We start from the raw sequence: 18429 nt of genomic DNA on the forward strand, positions 1-18429 counted from the left end.
AAAAATGAACAGTGACCGATCACCAACAGTCAGTCTGTCCTGCAGCTGTCACGGTTGGGATCCATTCTCATGCAAGGGAGGAACTTAATTCAAGGTGGAACACAGAGAAGGGGTCCCGTGGTTCCTGTACCTGGCATCGGGGTGGCTCGGAGCATAGGGACCGAGGTCATGCAGGGCCCCCCATCTGCCCCTCTGTGAGCAGGTGTCCGTGCTGGACACACCTTCTTGCTGACTGTGTGTGCTGGCAGAGCTGCTGTCCCCACACCCAACACGCCCGTGTGGACACCCTGCCTCCGCTCCCAGGGTCCACGTCAGCCTCCCCAGGATGCTGGCTGCCCACTTGCCTCCTGTCCCCATCTGACAAAAGGAGCAGCTTCCAAAAAGAAGTCTCACGCCTACACAGTCCTAGGAGGGGACCGAGGTAGGCATCCTGCTTAAGGGAAGTGTGAAGCCAACATTGAGATGTCAGATCTCGAATCACCAAGAGAAGAGCTGAGGTGGGTGTCGGGGCAGGATGTCGGGAGGCATGGTGAGGGGGCGAGTGTGCTCTGCCCTGGCCCAGAGGTCCTGCCCCCAAATTAAAATATCAGAGATCCTGCACTTACAGGCATGGAAAGGAGCACACCAGGGATGAGACAAGCCAGCTGGCTGTCCTTGCTGTCGTGATACAGCTCTCCTGACGTTCGCACGACAGCTCAGAGCACAAGGCAGTTTGCACAAAGTTTAGTTAAGCTGTCAGTTAGGTAGCAGTTCTCTTAAAAGGAATTCTGGTGGCTTTAACTATTTTGGAGTTTTATTATGCCATAGTAGAAAAGAAAGAAACAGAGTAAGATGTGAGGCTCCTTCCCCATGTGTCAGGTGGGGTGGCAGCCAGACAGGAGTCATAGCTCACCATCATGCATGTCAGGACACCAAGGACCCATGTCTTCTCCCGTCTACATCAGCAGCAGGTCCACACCCACCTGCTCGCAGATGCATCATGGGCACTCGCGTGGGGTGTGCAGGGAGCGGGAAGACTGTCTGTGGAACGAGCTCCACATCACAGCCTCCCGGGGTTCCACCTGGCTGGTGTCAGCAGGCTGGGGCTGAGGTATGGGACCCCCGGCCCCGCACAGACGGAGTTAACTCTGGGAGGTCGTTACCTCTGGGAGACGGAAGATAACAGGGTCAGGCCAGCCTGTGGGTGTCCACATGAACCAGGATCTTCGTGGCTATGGTCATGTTGACCACAGGACTCTGCCTCTCACTTTAAACCTTCCTACTTCGAGGGTATTTTTACCAGAGTGACTTTCTTGGAGCCCAAAAAGCATAGAATCCACTAAATGTTTCATAATATGCTATTCTAAGATGCACAGCATTATATTTTATTTTTCCTTGTAGGAACTCAAATTCCCAGACCTGACGGCCATCCTGCACTGCATTCACGCCTTCCTAGCAGCCAAGGTGGCCTCCGTGGACCCTGCATTCATGGACAGCCAGAGCATTACAAGGAAAGTGCTTCTGTTGAGCACTGAACATTAAATTATTTTCTTAAGATAAGTCAAGCAGAGAGAGTCAATTATCATATGGTCTCACTTATTTGTGGAGCATAACAAATAGCATGGAGGACAAGGGGTTTTAGAGAGGAGAATGGAGTTGGGAGAAATTGGAAGGGGAGGTGAACCATGAGAGAATATGGACTCCGAAAAACAATCTGAGGGGTTTGAAGTGGCGGGGGGGGGTGGGAGGTTGGGGTACCGGGTGGTGGGTATAATGGAGGGCACGGATTGCATGGAGCACTGGGTGTGGTGAAAAAATAATGAATACTGTTTTTCTGAAAATAAATAAATTTATAATTAAAAAAAAAGAAATGACTTTTCCCTGCAAATGTTGCAACTCTGTGATTTTATAATAAGCCTATAGTTGTGATACCAATAAAATACGTCACCAGTTTGCAGCGATGGGTCATTCATAGAGCTGACAGGCCGGGGTGCTGCTCAGGCAGACCAGGTGGGCCACTGGGGATTCTCCGAGCCCTGAGAACGGACTCCGCACCACATGCTCCGCCTCCCCCATTGCTGACAGCTGGGCCGCGTTCCCATAAAACATGCAGTAAGATCATGAGAGCCGTCGCTTGGAGTCTCTCATGCAAGGAAAGTGTTTCATCAGCACTGGGTCATTAACGTCCTCTTTTTCTCGAGGAGGGGTTCAGTAAGGTTTTGATTTGAGAAATGAGTAGGAGAAATAGGTTGGAAAGAAAAATAATTTTGAATACTTAATTTTAATCCTGAAATTTTATAAATTATTATAAAATTAAATAACATATCATTTAAGTGCTAATTTAAATGACTTTCCAAATTCATGAAATACAACCTTTATTATAGTTTCCTGGGTTTCTGTACTGTTTGCCACTTCTAAGAAGGTCCTCTTTCTGCTTTTGTCATTAAAAGCGACTCATGGACTCCTGAATCACACGGAGGCCGACTGTGGTCCTAGATCACGACTTCACGTCTCACGTGGACATATGCGAGGACAGGAGGCATGTGACCCTCGGACTGTCCAGTTCAGGGGAACAGGCAGATGCAGGAAAGCAGGCGCACGGTGCCGACCGCTCAGCGTCCCTCCAGGGCCAGCTTTGGCAATGACCGCCCGCCCCCTATGGCCCACCCAGCCCTTGTGGGTCTGTCGGGAAGAAGGAGGTGTTTGGGTTTGGAGCGTATCAAGTGCTGATGATCACTTGTCAGACACAGTGATATGGAGAGGGCATCTGCAGGTAGCGTGGGTGCAGTGCGCAGGGTACACGGAATTCCTGCTCACATAGCCCCGGCTTCTGTGGAAGGTTAGCCCGGCATAGCAAGGGGCTTTAACCAGTATTCCGAGAGAAGGGGGATCACGGAGCATCAGGTGGTGGCGTCCTCTGGAGATGACTGTCCTCCCGCCTTTGAAGCACATGCTCCATCTACATTGGGGTGAGCAGCAGCAGGAGCAGAGCTGACACCCAGACCCCAGGCTGGTGACCCCCGGCTTCAGCAGCATCTCCAGGTGTGGCTGATGTCTCTCCAGATCTCGCGGGGTCTCAGTTTTATCACGTGTTATGCCAATGAGCCTAACTCACTCCACCGTAGGAGGCCTTCTTCTGCACTCAAGAGAAAAGAAATCATGATTATTCTTTGTTTATTTTCACGAAACTGTAGATTTTAGAAGTGTACTTTTACTAGATCATAATGAAAACAATAATATTTTCACAGGAAGATTCGATATTAAAGTTTACATTTGTATACATACAATTTTTTGAAAAGATACACAACTTTTTTTTAAATTAAAAAATAGCAAGAATCTCTTTGCATGAAGTGAACAGTGGCCACGTGCCCCTCGCCCTTCCCCTTGCACTCCTGAAGCACCTGTCCTGCCCCCACGGGTCAGGCTGCACCCCTCAGACACCCATGCAGACTGGGGCGGGGCAGGCAGGTAAAATGACACTCACTGCCCCAGTTCGGAAGCAGGGCTTGTCAAGGGCATGGATGGTGTCTCCTGACTGGCTCTCAGGGTGCTGGGTCAGAAATTATTTTATTTTTATTAAGGAGATGTGGTTAATCCTAAAATCTCAGTTTTGCATTTTAATTAGACATCAGTAGGACCCACCACAGATCTCTGATTGGAAACTCATTGATATGGAGACTGTGCTGAGAGGGCTGGGCCCATGGGACCCCTTTTAGCTCATGTCCTACCTGGCGTAGGTGCATCTTTCCTCACCATGCTGGTGAGGAAACTGACCACTGAGCCTCCGCCCAGGTCTGAGGCTGGGCTGGTCCTGGCGCTGGAGGAGGCATGGGGGGAGCCAGGCGTGAGCGAGCCGAACTCAGTGCGGGAACAGGGTGGCAGGCAGGATGCCGCGCGGACACCCCCACCCCCTGCTACAGGGAGTGCTTTTGAACATCGGGAACAGCTCTACGGGATTCCAATAAACTTCATTTTTCTCGTCTCCAGGTCAGACTCTCCTCCTGAGCCCCAGCACTTCCACATCGAAGCAGGGGATCTGGCTGTGTTTGGTCTCTGAGTTGAAATGAGTGGCCTGACTGCGCAAGCACATTTCTGACAGCCTCTCGCTGTCTGCAGTGGAGCTCTGTGTGTGTGGACACGCAGTGGTTCCCACCGTGGAGGTCCTTCAGAACCAGCTGACTCCTGACGCCTACCAGGACCAAAGTGGACATCAGGGACGTGTCCGTGGATCCCGAGGCATCGGTCCTACTTCTCTGTCCCTGCGGACAACATGTGGAAAGTGATTCTGAAGGCCTGTGGTTTGGTGGGGTCTGCAAGGAGAGCCCGTCTTAATCCCCTGCCTGACTCTGGGCGATGGCACAGCCCTCTGGTCATGCGCAGGGAAGAGGCTGGGTCCTTCCAAGCAGGAGGGACCTGGCAGCTCCTGCCATTCTGATCGTTCTGATCATTACCACCACTGGCTTGCTCTACGCACACTCGGCTCAGAGCAAGAGAACCAGCAGAGACGGCCCGTAACCCACCCATCCATGTGTTCAACACGACGGTTTTGGAAGTCAAATGATTTATTCAGCTCTGGATCCAGACTCTGTTTTCTCATGGTTTGACAGGCGGATGATGGATTTATCTAGTATTTACTTTTTATCAGGATGCAGCTGACACACGATGTCATCTTAGTCTCAGGTATAATCACAACAACGAGGCCAGACATCTGTGCTGGCGGCGGGGGGGTCCCCTGCACTGCCGTGGAATGCCGCCGTCGGGCCTCGCAGCTGCGGAGTGCACACGGGATAGAGCACTGTGCCAGCCCGGACTTCACAGTGAGTGAGGCTTGACCCCTGAGAGAACTGGCCACTGTGTTTTCCAGGTACAGAGATGAACGGCCCTGAGGCCCCATCCCGGGCCCCAGCTGGGCAGGGGAGGGCCCTCCGTGAACTCTCTGAGACCAGACACATCCCGCCCAGAGCCACTGTCCTCTCTCGCCCCGCAAACCATGTGCCTCCTGGGTTCACGCATGACCTCCACGTGCAAGCACTGGAACACACAGATGTGTAGACTGCCGGGGTGAGGCCATTGACAAAGAGCTTGTTCTCTCAGAGTAAAGGTTCTGATGGAGATGAACGTACCATGGGCTATGAGTTCTCTGTGTCCGAGAGGCACCTGGTGGTCAAGCCCCAGCTAGGCGGGCCGACCGTCAGGGCTGGAGCCACAGGCTCGCAGGAAGAGCACCGCTGAGCTGGACAGAAACACCCAGTGAAAACTCCGTAGGCTCTTAACGGGTACAGCCCGGGATGAGCAAGCCCTGTGCAGGTTTCCGACGACACCATGTCGCCTAGGGGCCCATTCTGTCCACAGATGCAAGGAGACCTGAGCCAGGCTCCCTGGTGGCTTCTGTGTGCAGAACGTGGATGTTCGAGGCAAATGCACTGGATTCCTTCATTCGGCAAAGATTTGTGGAGGGATTGGGGGTGCCAGGCTGTGAGGGGCGCCTACGGCTGGAGGGGGCAGAGGGGGCATGTGGTCAGGACTCGGGCATGGAGGCAGTGGGTGGCTCCCATGGGGCCATGCCCTTGGGGCCCGTGCTCAGGTGTGTGGACGTCCAGCCTCATGCAACGTCTCAGAAGAACACGGGCATACTGGCTGCAGGTAATGGCCTCGTCGTGTCAGGGGCTTCGCGTGAAACATGAGTCTGGGCTTTTCTGTTCTACTTTCTGTTTCTCTTCTGGGGCTGGACTTGGGGCTGAGCTGACCTGCTGCTGACACTCAGACACAGATCATGGATGTTCCACTCTCACAGATGTCCCCGCGGTTTGTCAAGGAAATGACTCTTGCTTTGCTCAGTGGAGTCTAGTAACACTGCACGTTGGTCCGTTTGGGGGTCAAAGTTTTCACAGAAATTTGAAAGGGTTTATGCACACATGCTGACAAAGGAGTTCCTTAAAAAGAACGTCACACCTGAAAAGGTGAGACCTTTAGGTTGTAGATTTGTCTTTGAAATAGACAAAAAATGTGTTTTTTATCCTTTTTTCCTCATTTGAAATTTAAAAAAGGAAAAGTCATGAAGAAAAGTTTATTGAACTACTCCGCACGTTGCCTTACAGCTGATAAACCTATGGAAGATGGAAGGAAGATACTCGACTCTCCACTTAGAGGTGCACAAGCCTCGTATTTTGGTGAATCAAGAAACTTAGCTTGATAACTAAGGAAAAAGTCCATACCATGCACACGGAAATATACCCAGAGTCAGGAATTACTCAGTGTGTCTTTCTGTGCTCAGTTCTTGGGCTTCCGATCGAAACTCTGTTCCTGCCTTTTGGAGAAACTGTGTGCCAACCACACGATCCCCTCGTTTCCCTAAACACACCTGGGTTCCAAAATGCAGAACGAGTAAACGCTATAGGAAATATTTGGCCAAATGTGTCCTTGTTCGCCCCTACAGAAGATAAGGAAAATATCCATTTTCGGGGTGTGCAGACAAAGAGGCAGGTTTTTTTCAGGACTCCATGCTGTGTGCTCCTCTCATTCTGGACAGGAAAGTCAGGCAGCAGGTCAGCAGAGAGCTCCATGCTTGTGGTTGGGGAGCCCGGGTTCTCGCTGGGCACGCCATGTGTTTGTTGGCTTTGGGACATGCATCGGCTCAGACATCCTCCCAAACCTGAAATAGAGACACAAGAGTGTCACTGTCTCTCCCTTTAGGATGACAGTCCCATTTAGAGCACGGTGACCCTAAGTGCTGGGTCGGCCAGGTCCCAGGTCCTACCAGAAATGTGCCCCCTTGAAACGGAGTCCGGGGTAGTAAACAAGTGAACAGTAGAGCTACCGTATGACCCAGCAGTCACACCACGGGGTAGCTACCCAAAGGACAGAAACACTGATTCAGAAGGACGCAGGCACCCTGATGTCTCCGGCATCCACAAGGGCCCAGACATGGAAGCAGCTGACTGTCCACCAGCCGACGAATGGATGAAGAAGGTGTGGGGTAGACACACTATGGAACACTACCCAGCCACCAAAAAGAGTGAAATCTTGCCATTTGCAAGAACGTGAGTGGGTCTAGAAGGTATCACGTGGAGAGAAGAAAGTCAGAGAAACAGATGCTTGTGGAAGTTAAGGAACAAATGATCAAGGGAGAAAGTTCAGAGAGAAGGAGAAACAAGGCAGGAAGCAGGCTCTGAACAACAGAAAACCCTCAGATGTCAGCCAGCGGTGGGGGGGTGGGGACGTGGCACAAGGCGCACGGTCTGGTGGTGGGCACCAAGTCAGTGCCCAGGTGAGGGTCGCGACAGCGGACACTGTGTGCTGACTAGCCCACAGTTAAAATAAACACAGGAAAAGAACTGAGTCAGGGAGAAAAGGTCAGGTCCACCTCTCAACGCAGTGATAGGTACCAAGAGATTTGTAAAAAGGAGGAGAAGGAGAAATAGAAGAATAAGGTCCTCCTGTTGATTCCTTTCCAGCGACAGCCACACGCGTGTTGAGGCAAACAGCGTTGGCCGGCCATTCGGCTCCTTTCCAAGGTCCGTTACGGATGCATTCCCAAGTCTGCTCGGTCAGATCAAGAATGCCGTGGAGGGGCGCCTGGGTGGCTCAGTGGGTTAAGCCACTGCCTTCAGCTCAGGTCATGATCTCAGGGTCCTGGGATCGAGTCCCACATCGGGCTCTCTGCTCAGCAGGGAGCCTGCTTCCTCCTCTCTCTCTCTGCCTGCCTCTCTGTCTACTTGTAATCTCTCTCTGTCAAATAAATAAAATCATAAAAAAGAATGCCGTGGAGGAGCTACTCCGCTGTGCCTCCAGAGGTTGTTTTGGTTTTGTTTTTTGCTTAGAACTTGATCCAAGAGTCCCTCTTGTCATAAAACAGCAACCGCCCAGAGCTAGACGCGGTCTTCACGGACCACTTGGCGTGCTGGAGTGCCGCAGTGCTGCAGGGGGCTGGTGTTTTCCTGATGGGGACAGCACAGCTGTAAGCTCCCCAACAGCCCACCGGCTCCTGCCCCGCCCAGCTCTTCTCTTCTCCACCTGAAGACGAGGGGCCACAACACAGACAGAACCAAGTCGCTGAGGCAAAGAGGACCGGGAGGGCATTGTCACGTCTTCTTCTGACTCCCAAAATCACGGCCCAGCCTTTCCCCGTGAAGTAAGAGTAAAGACGTTTATCACAGAAACAAATAATGCAATATTCACATATAAACTTAATGTTATTATTGTTAAAGCAGAACAAACTGAAATGCTTCTGGCAAAAGGAAAACCAAATCCACGTTTCTAAAAATATTTCCCAAGGTTATATCTTGGCAATGACAAAATATAATACAGAATTTGGTTGGGGGGAAAGGATATATATTTTATTAGTACTTAACAGTAATTTTTATTGTAATGAATATATTATTTTTAAAATTTAAATGCAATTACTTAACATAGAGTGCATTACTAGCTTTAGAGGTAGAGCTCGGGGGTCCATCCACTGCAGGTGACACCCAGGGCTCTGTCCATCCCGCACCCTCCTTCCTGGCTGTTCCCCAGTTACTGCACCCCCTCACCCCTCCCCTCCAGCAACCCTCAGTTTGTTTCCTATGATTAAGAGTTTCTTCTGGTTTGTCTCCCTCTCTGTTTTTGTCTCATTTTATTTTCCCTCCTTTCCTTATGCTCCTCTGTTTTGTTTTTCAACTTTCTCATATCAGGGAGATCATGTGATAATTATCTTTCTCTGATTGACTTATTTAGCTCAGCATAATACCCTCTAATTCCATCCACGTCATCGCAAATTGGCAAGATATCGTTTCTTTTGATGGCTGCATGGTACTCCATTGTGTATATACACTGCATCTTTATCCATTCATCTTTTGATGGACATGTAGGTTCTTTTCATAGTTTGGCTATTGTGGACATTGTTCCTATAAACAATCAGGTGCACGTGTCCCTTCGGATCACTGCATTTGTATCTTTAGAGTAAACACCCAGTAGTACAATTGCTGGGTCGTAGGGTAGCTCTGTTTTCAACTTTTTGTGGAACCTGCATGCTGTTTTCCAGAATGGCTGCACCAGCTTACATTCACACCAACAGTGTAGGAGGGCTCCGCTTTCTCCACATCCTCGCCAGCATCTGCCATTTCCTGACTTGTTAATTTTAGCCATTCTGACTGGTGTGAAGTGGCATCTCACTGCGCTTTGATTTGTATTTCCCTGATGCCAAGTGATGTGGAGCATTTTTTCATGTGTCCCTAACAGTAAATATACACCAGATTTGAGAATATTAAATAATACATATTTATCCTGGGAAAAACTGTTCTCCTGTAATAAACTTTTCCTTTAAAATTGGAATCAAGGCAAATGCAAACCAAATAAATAAATAAATAAATAAAAATAAATAAAACAACAACAACAAACAAAAAAAAACCATCCAGAATGTTCCCTTGGGGAAACCAGCATTGCCGTGTTCCTTCAGGTAGACATGTCTGGCTCTAACCTTGTCTTACACTCTGGAACAGAGCCTGACCCTTGTAGATGCGGTGGTGGGTAGATTCCGAGAACTTTACAGATTAATGTGTGAGAACCACTGCCCGTCATGGCTGCTGAGATCATGGCTTCAAGGTGATCCGGGGGTTTCTGTGCAAAACCTCCCCTCACTGAAGCCTGGGAGCCAAGAAGCTTGCTGGTGGCTTTATGGAATGTTCTTTGATGAATGAGGGACTTTCTGTGCCTTCGTAAGAGCTCACTGTGAACCCAGACCCGCCTGAAAAGGACCAGGTCAGGGCCCCAGGCCTGGGCCATGGCCCCGCCTTACTGTCTTCAGATCCTCCGTCCTCCAGACAGATGAAATAATGCCAGTTTCAGCCTGAGCCTCTCTCCTGCCCTAAAGGGAAAGCTCTAGAAGGTGGGGCTGGACCCACGGCTGAGCATTTTGGGGTCATGGCAGGTGTCATATAAATAATTGGTGTGGCGGTCTCTGCTTTTTTAATTAATGGGAATCTTTAAGTTCTTGAAAGCAGGGGTCAGCAGGCCACAGACCATGGGCCGCATCTGGTCTGGGCACGACTTTTGTCTGGGCGGCTTCATTAGAACCTGGCTGGTGGGTTCGTTGGGGCCTCTGCACCCGGTGCCGGGGTCTCAGTGCTCAAATACTGTGGCTGCGTTCCTGCTTTGTCAGAAAGCATTTCCTGACATGTGCGTGTGTGGACACACTCGGGGCTGGGGACACAGAGGTGCCCTCGGCATGGTTAACAGTGTGCCAGAGTCTTCTGGCCCTGGTGTCTCAGGGAGTCTGCCCTGTGCTGTGCCCTCAGGGGGATGGGGGAGCAGGGAGGCCCAGGCCCCCAAGAAGCAGATCTGGGAAGAGCAGGTCTTGAGAAGGGCAGGAAGCATGTGGGGGCCTTCCGGTGGCTCAGGGTCTGCGGACCCCAGATGGGCAGGGAAGCAAGGGAGGGGCCCGGGAGCGAGGGCAACGCAGGCTGCTGAGCATTTGGGCATTGTGATGCCTCAGGACCCCACATTCATTCACCACTTCATTCAGCAGGATCCCGCCATGAATTCTGAGCACAAGTCTCAGGTGACCAAACCCTTCCTCTGGGGACTGCCCCGCACCCGGTGGGGAGGACAGAGCTGCTCCTCCAACAGGTGCGCGTGCGTGGAGGCGACAGGAAGGGCAGCAGCGCACCTGAGGGCAAGAGAGCAGTGGAGCGGTGGGCGCGGCCCTGTCGGTGAGCCTCTGCCAACGGGGGAGGACATGCTGCGTGAATCTGGAGGGACCGCAAGCCCCTGGATGGGTGGACAGACGGGTGGACGTGGAGCCGGAGCCCCCTGTCCCGTCTGGGGGATCCCCAGGGGTTTGCAGAGGCTCCGCCCTCCTCCTGCAAGGGCTGCCCGCTGAGAGCCAGCTGGGAACCCTGGAGTGCAGATCCCTGAGCTGGAGCCGGGAAAGCAGCCTCCACGCGCTTGTCAGGGGACCAAGGGTCGCAGAGATGGGGTGTGCGGAGGGCGGCAGCCGGGGGAGGCAGCCCGGCGCTCTGGGCATGTTGCGAGCGCAGGAGGGCAGCTGTGGGGGCGAGAACCGGAGGAGCCTCAGGACAGCTAAGGAGCCGGGCTGTTCGCCAGAGCTCACGTGGCCAGAAAGGGCAGCCTTGCCCGGGCCAGCCCGCCGGAGGAAGGACAGACCCCATCTGGGCCAACACCTTACTCCCACTACATGCCGGCACTGCCATGGCCATCAGGACAGTCGCCGAGAACTGGGCATGCACAGCTGGCTGTCGTCCGTTCCCGAGCGTGAGAACGGGGAGCTCCGTCAGGCGCTGCACCCCAGGGGTCCCAGATGCGCTCGCGGGGTCACCAGCGGGAAGAGGTGCCGGCCCGCAGCAGCAGCGGCATGAGACCCCCAGCCCCAGGGCGCCAGCCGTTCAGCGTGGGGCCCACTCTGCCTCGCAGGCGGAGGTGCACAGTCTGTCTTGTGGTGTTTCTGGACCAAAGGCAGACGAGGAGGGAGAGGAGTCAGTCTGCCCAGGCCTGGCTGCTCCGGGGTCGGCCCGGGTCGGCCGGTCAGCGCAGGGAACAGCGTCTTCTCCCAAACGGGACTAGACCGGTGCCCACCTTGCTGAAAAGCGTCAGGGACGCCTAAGTCAAGCAAGAACTCACGGAGTGCGACGGAGGCGTGGGCAAAGCCGCGGGGCAGCCTCTGACCCCGGAGGCCTCAGAGAGTGAGTCAGCTGTGAGCACTCTGCAGCGGCCAAGATGTCTGTCCCCTCCCTGGCTCTTCACGTGCACACAGATGCTGGCCAAAGGGCATGGAAGCAGCCCTGGCACCCTCCCACAGGCTCCTGTAAGGGCCACCGTGGGTCAGCCTCGGAAACTCCTATGTGTGTCTCTCTCAGCATTGGCAACACACCTGTGGGAAGGGCAGTGACCTCAGAGAGGTTTTCTTAGAAGAGACAGAATGTTCTGGAACACATTGATGGCATGAAAAGAAGGGTGTGTGTGCCACTTTGCAGGTGGATGCAAGCCAGCCCTGGGCAGCATGGGGCACTTGGCCTCACTGAGCCTGTGAGTGGCTCTCGTGATGGAAGCTTCTGGAAATTCATAGGAATGATGATGCATAAAGGACAAACAGACCGTAAACAAACAAAGAAAGCAACGTCCCGGAACACTCTTGGAATTCCTATGAAAGACAAGGGGCTCTTTCCTGAGTAAGAATCTCTCTCATTATTTCTCGCTTATCTGACCTTCCCCGTCTTCCCTGATCCCTGGTCCACGTCTGCCTGCGTCCATCCGCGTCACGCCAGCTGCACTCCCCCCACGCCCCGTGTGCTCACGTCCTCCCTCTCAGCTTCTGTTCTGTCACTGCGGCCAGTCCCTCTGTGCCCTGCTCCCTGACCCCCGTGACCTCGTGACACAGCCCTCTAGTGTCCCTTCACTTGGCGCCATTTGCTTTAAGCACACAATGTCGTGGGACACCTCCAGTGCAAAGATGAAACGAGGCCAGGGCATCTGGAAGCCGTTCCTTATACAATGTCTAGAATGAAAAGATCCAAGTAAACAATGATATGTAATTTTTGACAGATGTACAAAGTTGATGATTTTCACTGTAAGGAAGTACACGATGTGACAGGGAAGTGTGGTTGTGTCCAGGATCGATCATGTATCATTGGGCAGCGAGAAGAGATTGAGTTCATCTGTAATCTGAATATTTTACATTAATTGCTTTTGAGCTCTTCATAAAAAAAAAAAAAAATATGTTCACTAAACAGAAAACTCACAGTGTCAGTAAGAGAGCAGCCCACGGAGGTATGTATGGCCGGCGCACCCCAGACCAGCTCTCCAGCCAGGCGGACAGCGGCCACGAGATCGGCAGGAGACCGGCAGGAGGAGGGGCAGAAGGGAAGCCAGCACCCCAGGAGTCTGGAAGAAGGTTGGATGAATCTTCTAAAACCAGGCAATGGCGTTGGCTGAGATCCTCCAGGCATGGGTGAAACTTAACATCCTGGAACACAGAAGCCCCCGAGTTCCTGGAGTGGCAGGTGCATGAGCAAGCCCCCGTCTCACAGACAGCAGGAGCTCAGGACCCGGACCCCAGCATGCAGCGCCTGAAGATGGCGGCCTGCACTGTGCCCATGACCACCCTGGTTCCCCTGCAGCGCTGCTCCTGGCACAAGGAGCCCCTGGAGGCCTACGCGAGTGCTGTCCACAGACACTGCAATGTCACATGCTTGTCCGGGGATAGGATGACTTTCCACCCTGTGCAATCTGCCAATTTCGGCAGCTGGCAAGGACATGGCAGTCACGGCTGGCCCTCACATGTGCAGGCAGCTGGACAGGGACGCTCTGCGGAGGTCGCAGGATGGACGTGTGCAGAACCCACAGACACTGGTCATCTCAGAGGCTGTCTCTGCTCACGGAGCGTGAGCCCTGAGCCTGCGCTGTGTGTCCTACCCACGAACAAGGAAACACACACCTGACCACCGGGCGAGGCAAGGCGCCCTCCCTGCTGGATGAAGACTTTCCTTCCCTCCGTGTTCTGTCCTACATTTCTCACACTCAGAAAACTCCTTTGTGAAATATTACTAAAAACCAGCAGGGAAACTCCTGGGTTCCATAACACACACGATGTTTTGATTGGCTATTAGGTAAAATCCCAAAATATCTTGACCCAAGCTTGCGTGTGTCTCCGAGAAAGAACGTCCCCCACCACACGGCATGAGATCAGCCACGCACACCAAGAGAAATGCGTCTCTTCAGTCCTGAGGGAGCCAACCTGTGCTTCTGTGAAAGGTGCAAACGGACTCGGGGGTTTTAGCAAGAACCAAGTATTGGTTCCATGTCAAGTCTTCATGTCTCAGCAAGTCAGTCATTAACGACCAAGCCTACAGGAGATCTTTCTGAAATCCCTTTTACTGTTTACAAAAATAGAGATGGTTTTCTAATACACACCCTCGTGGCTAAATTTTTAAGCAATCCAGGTAAAAAGAGAAGCCCTTTGGAAGGTCTCCTTTTCCTGCCCCTTTGTCCCAACCCAGCCAATTTGCACACCTTGAAGTGACTGGCTTTTCCCTTGCTGGTCGACAAACACTTTCTTCCTCCTGGTTTGCAGTGGGGAGGGCAGCACATCCGGGCCCCTGAGGGGAGTGGGGCACAGGGCCAGTTGGTAGAAGCCCTCCCAAAGCAGCATGCACCCCAAGTCCTGGCCACTGTTCTCCCCCAGAGCTGAGCCTGCATAGCGGTCCTTCCCGATCCCCCCGTGTGGGCTAGGTCTGGAGATACCTGGGAGTTCAAGTCAACCACTGTCCCGGAGACCCCAAGAGGAGCAGATACAGCAGCTCTTGTGGACAGGCAGGCAGCGAGGACCTCGGGCACACGCACATCAAAGACTCCTCCCATGAACCCAGGAGCCTGGGGTGCATGTGAGAAGACCTCAGCCCTGTGTCCACCTGGGCACTCCTGTTTGCACTAAGTGGCCCTGTGGGGTCTCGCCTGATGGGACCCCAGGTTGTGGAGGCCCCAGCCTCAGCCAGAATGGAGACTCAGGGATATCCCCTACAGGCTTGTTCCCCCCGGGCCCGTGTGTGGCTGGAGTCAGATGGAGCAGCACCAAGCCGTGCTCTGGTGGAGAAAGAGGCCAGGAAGCCCTTGGTCCTGAGGGACATGAGAGCAGCCGGGTGGCTTTCGGCAGCTGGAGGGGGCGGGGAGTTCATGGACCGGCTGGGGTGGGTGTGTCGCTTGTAGGAGAGAGTGGCAGGAGTCGGGTGCCCGTCCTGACAGCCTGGATCCCTGGATGACCGTGAGGGCAGAGCCACACGGACTCTATGGCCTTGTTGACAGCAGTTGCAATGTGGCTACTCGTTACTGTGGCAGAAGGGGGCTTGCCTGAATCCGGATTCCATCCTGCTGTCCTGCATGGACGCCTGTCAATGCTATGTGGACGTCACATGGCAAGAGAACCTAATGGGTCGCAAAAAGCCACACGGTCCAAGCACGAACCATGTCTGGAGGTGAAATGAGGCTCCGTGTGCTTCTGAAACCAAGGGGAGGCATTGGGCAATGCGGGGTGTGTGTTTCCACCTCCTGGGGACCCTGGTGCACACACCTGCTGGGCAGCTCCTTGTGTGTCTCTTACTCACCACGCCCGTGATGACGATGGCTGTGTTTCCCCGTGGTCGGCCGTGAGTGCCAAAGGGGCTGGCTTGACTTCACCACCGTCAGGAGAGAAGGGAGTTCTGCAGCGGTCCTGTACTGGGTCCCAGGGGAGGGGCAGTCTTGCCGCCGCTTCTTTCAGCCTGCTGTGCGCTAGCCTGTGTGCCCTCAAAATCCACCAGCCAGAGCCCTAACCTCTGCCCTTCGGGTGCACCTGGAGATGGGGTCCTTCAAGAGGAACTTGAGTGAGGGCTTCAGAATGGGCCGAATTCCAGTGGGACCATGTCCTGACAGCACTTGCTGACTGGGTCACACATGCAGGGAGGGACCGCTATGCGAGAACAGTGGAGGGGCTGGCCCGACCCTGTAGAGAGGCCTCCAGGGAAACCCGCCTGCCCACACCCAGATCTCGGACACCAGGGTCTCTGCCGCCCTGGATCTCAGGGGTCTCAGCCACCCCACCGGCAGCTCCGCCAGGAATACGTTTCTGTTGTTCAAACCTCTCCTCCGTGCTGACTTGCCCTGATGACCCTGGGGAGAGACACTGGACCTTCCTTCCTCCTCAGCTTCACACTTGGATCTTTACTGAATCCTTCTATGGATTGCACATGAAAAGATGTGCGATCCTTTACAATCTGCTCCTAATTTTCCCTTCAAGCTTCATTTCACATACTGCTCTCCTGGTCATTCCCTGTGGTCCCTTCTCTGAACGACACAGCACCTTAGATCTGTCCTTCTCTTGCTCACTTGTTCGTCCCCACACCCACTGATTCCACTTGTCCCTCCCCCACCCCTCCTTCCGTCCACTCATCCCCCATCCCTCCTCCCCTCCCTCCCTCCATCCGCTCATTCACACTGTCAAGGGCTCACATGTACCCACCTTTTCTCGGCACCATGGACAGAACAAGAAACAAAACCGACTTCTCCGTGAGCCGTCCTGCCGCGCCCTTTAACCAGAATCTCTCTCTCTCTTTCTCTCTCTGTCCCAGTCGGCTTCCCACTCACACGTCCTCTTCCGCAGCAGGTTTTCCTCATCACACCTGCTGTTACCTCTTCTGCACTTCTGTGTTCCCACGATCCCCATCCAGGATTTTCACAGGGATCTATCACACTCCACAGAAATGTCCCCCCGTTGTCTTCCTGACCCGACAGCACATTGGGTCAGTGCGGGGAGAACACCTTACCTCTGTTCCCATCCGTCGAGCTCAGAAACCGGGGGTGAAGGCGTGTGCAGTGCTTGTCGTTTGGATCCAGGAACAAGAGTGCTATTTATTTTATGAGTCAATGTAAGAAGTTTCGACAGGATTGTCAGACCTTTTTTTATGACCTTTGTGGGTTTTTTTACTGTCACCACACACGCAGCCTGAGTCCAGCTAGAAAGAGGACAGGAGCTCTTGGACTGAAGGTGTGTCATAATGACATTGAACACACCACTTGTGTTCTGCTGTTTACCTTAATTGACTGAATTGGCTGATTTACCCACGTGTGAGTGATGCCTCCAGCTCAAAGGGAAGAAATGCCTCACCACGTTGCCCGAGGAACTGCTGTGTGCTTGCACATCAGGAGTGAGCTGGGGAAATGGATGTGTTTTCCCTGGAAATCACTCAATGGTGTTTATTGACCTTCGCTGCTCAGGTTGGAGCAACAACCTCGGAGACCGAAGCCCCGAGCTCCAGTACGCTTGGATTCCCGAGCCCTTTGCAGGAGCTGCTCACTCCCAACCTGGCTGAGCCGCTGCATTGACCCACATGACAGTTCTTTAAAATCCCAATGTTAGGGGTGCCTGGGTGGCTCAGTGGGTTAAAGCCTCTGCCTTCGGCTCGGGTCATGATCTCAGGGTCCTGGGATTGAGCCCTGCATCAGGCTCTCTGCTCAGCGGGGAGCCTGCTTCTCCCTCTCTCTCTGCCTGCCTCTCTGCTTGCTTGTGATCTCTGTATGTCAAATAAATAAATAAAATCTTAAAAAAAGAAAATTCCCAGTGCTGGCAGAGGGTCCTAAGGGGGCCCGTATTGCACAGAGCGCTGGGCGTGGTGCACAGTGAGTGCTGGAGCACTGGAAATAGAATTTAAAAGATAAAAAATAAAAATAAATAAATAAAACCCCAATGTTTTTCTGTTCCTTCCCCAGGGAAGGTGCTCTGTGTCCCGTCTCTGCAGAAGCATGAGGAGAGCTCAGCCCAACAGGGGAACAAGCCACTCGTGAGGAAGTCTCCTCAACAGGTCTTCCTCCACCATCAGCCATGACCTGGCCTGCGTTTGCCACCCTTCCTCGAGAGTGACAATGACAGGTGCTCCGATTGGCCCCCGCTTGTCACTGTGCTGCCCTGCATGTTACCGCGTCATCAACACAAGGATGTCGTCCGTTTGTCCCCTCTGTTGGGGTAAGGACCGCACTGGGAAGCAGACACTGCAAGCCATTTTAGGGATCACCCTCTTAGCAACCTCCAGCCAATGCAGGCGTTGGTTTCCCCTCAGGAAGCAAAACCGAGTCTCTGTTCTGCTGCATTAATGAGGGGACGGTGTGACTGTCAGAGGCCCCTGGGTCCCTGCCCACTGTTGGGATGACAGGACATCTTCTCGGGATGGAATCATTCCGAGCTCATCGCGTGGAGGGTCTGGGACTGGGGAGGACCCTGGGATGCATCCAGCTGTCATTCCAGCTTTGAATAAATGCACTCAGTGTGTGACAGGGACAAACACGCCGTGCTCCGGGAGTGGAGGCGGGGGGACCTGTGTTGTCACCACGGCGAGCACAGGGCGTGGGGATCAGCCGTGCAGTTATCAGTGTGGTAACAAAGCCACACAAACCAAGAGACTTGGGATGCATGAGTCCCCTGGACCAGTCCTCGTGGGGCTCAGACACGCAGCTGTGGCACACTGGGTTGTCCCGTTACCTTCCAGACACCTTGAGAATGACGTCACGCTGACGAGCGCATCTCCACCTTCCACCAATCCCTCGTTCTCCCCAAACTGACTGCGGCCTGAGCTTGGTGGAAAACTGGGGGTGCCACCTCGTGTTACTGATGTTCTAGAATACTCTTGTGAACACTGACAGCAGATGCTAGCCCTGGGGTCTGAAGGGCCACTGGAAAGGGGCTGGATGCCTTTCCCAAGAGCCGCTCTTGGCTTGGTGCAGACTGACTTTGGAAAGGCTCCTGCATGTCGTGTTCCTCTAACACGTGCCGAAATGTATTCTTGATTTCTTCCTTAAAATGACACATTTTTTTAAAACCTTCCAAACAACTCCCTTTCCTAGGTTGCCTTTATGCAGTTACTTGAATGGCACAGCCTTCCAGGAATGGCATAGCATTCGGTTTAAGCTTGCTGTACACCAGTGCATACGCAC

At 53.2% G+C, this 18429-nt stretch overlaps 2 pseudogenes; both read left to right on the top strand.

Annotated features, from left to right (window-relative positions):
- LOC116585787 overlaps window positions 1-1521 on the top strand; it is a 111742-nt pseudogene extending 110221 nt beyond the window's left edge.
- Window positions 1522-5103: 3582 nt separating this feature from the next.
- The window catches only part of LOC116585788, a 73357-nt pseudogene continuing 60031 nt past the window's right edge, over window positions 5104-18429 (top strand).

This window comes from Mustela erminea, chromosome 3, assembly GCF_009829155.1.
Source record: "Mustela erminea isolate mMusErm1 chromosome 3, mMusErm1.Pri, whole genome shotgun sequence".
Lineage (NCBI taxonomy): Eukaryota > Metazoa > Chordata > Mammalia > Carnivora > Mustelidae > Mustela > Mustela erminea.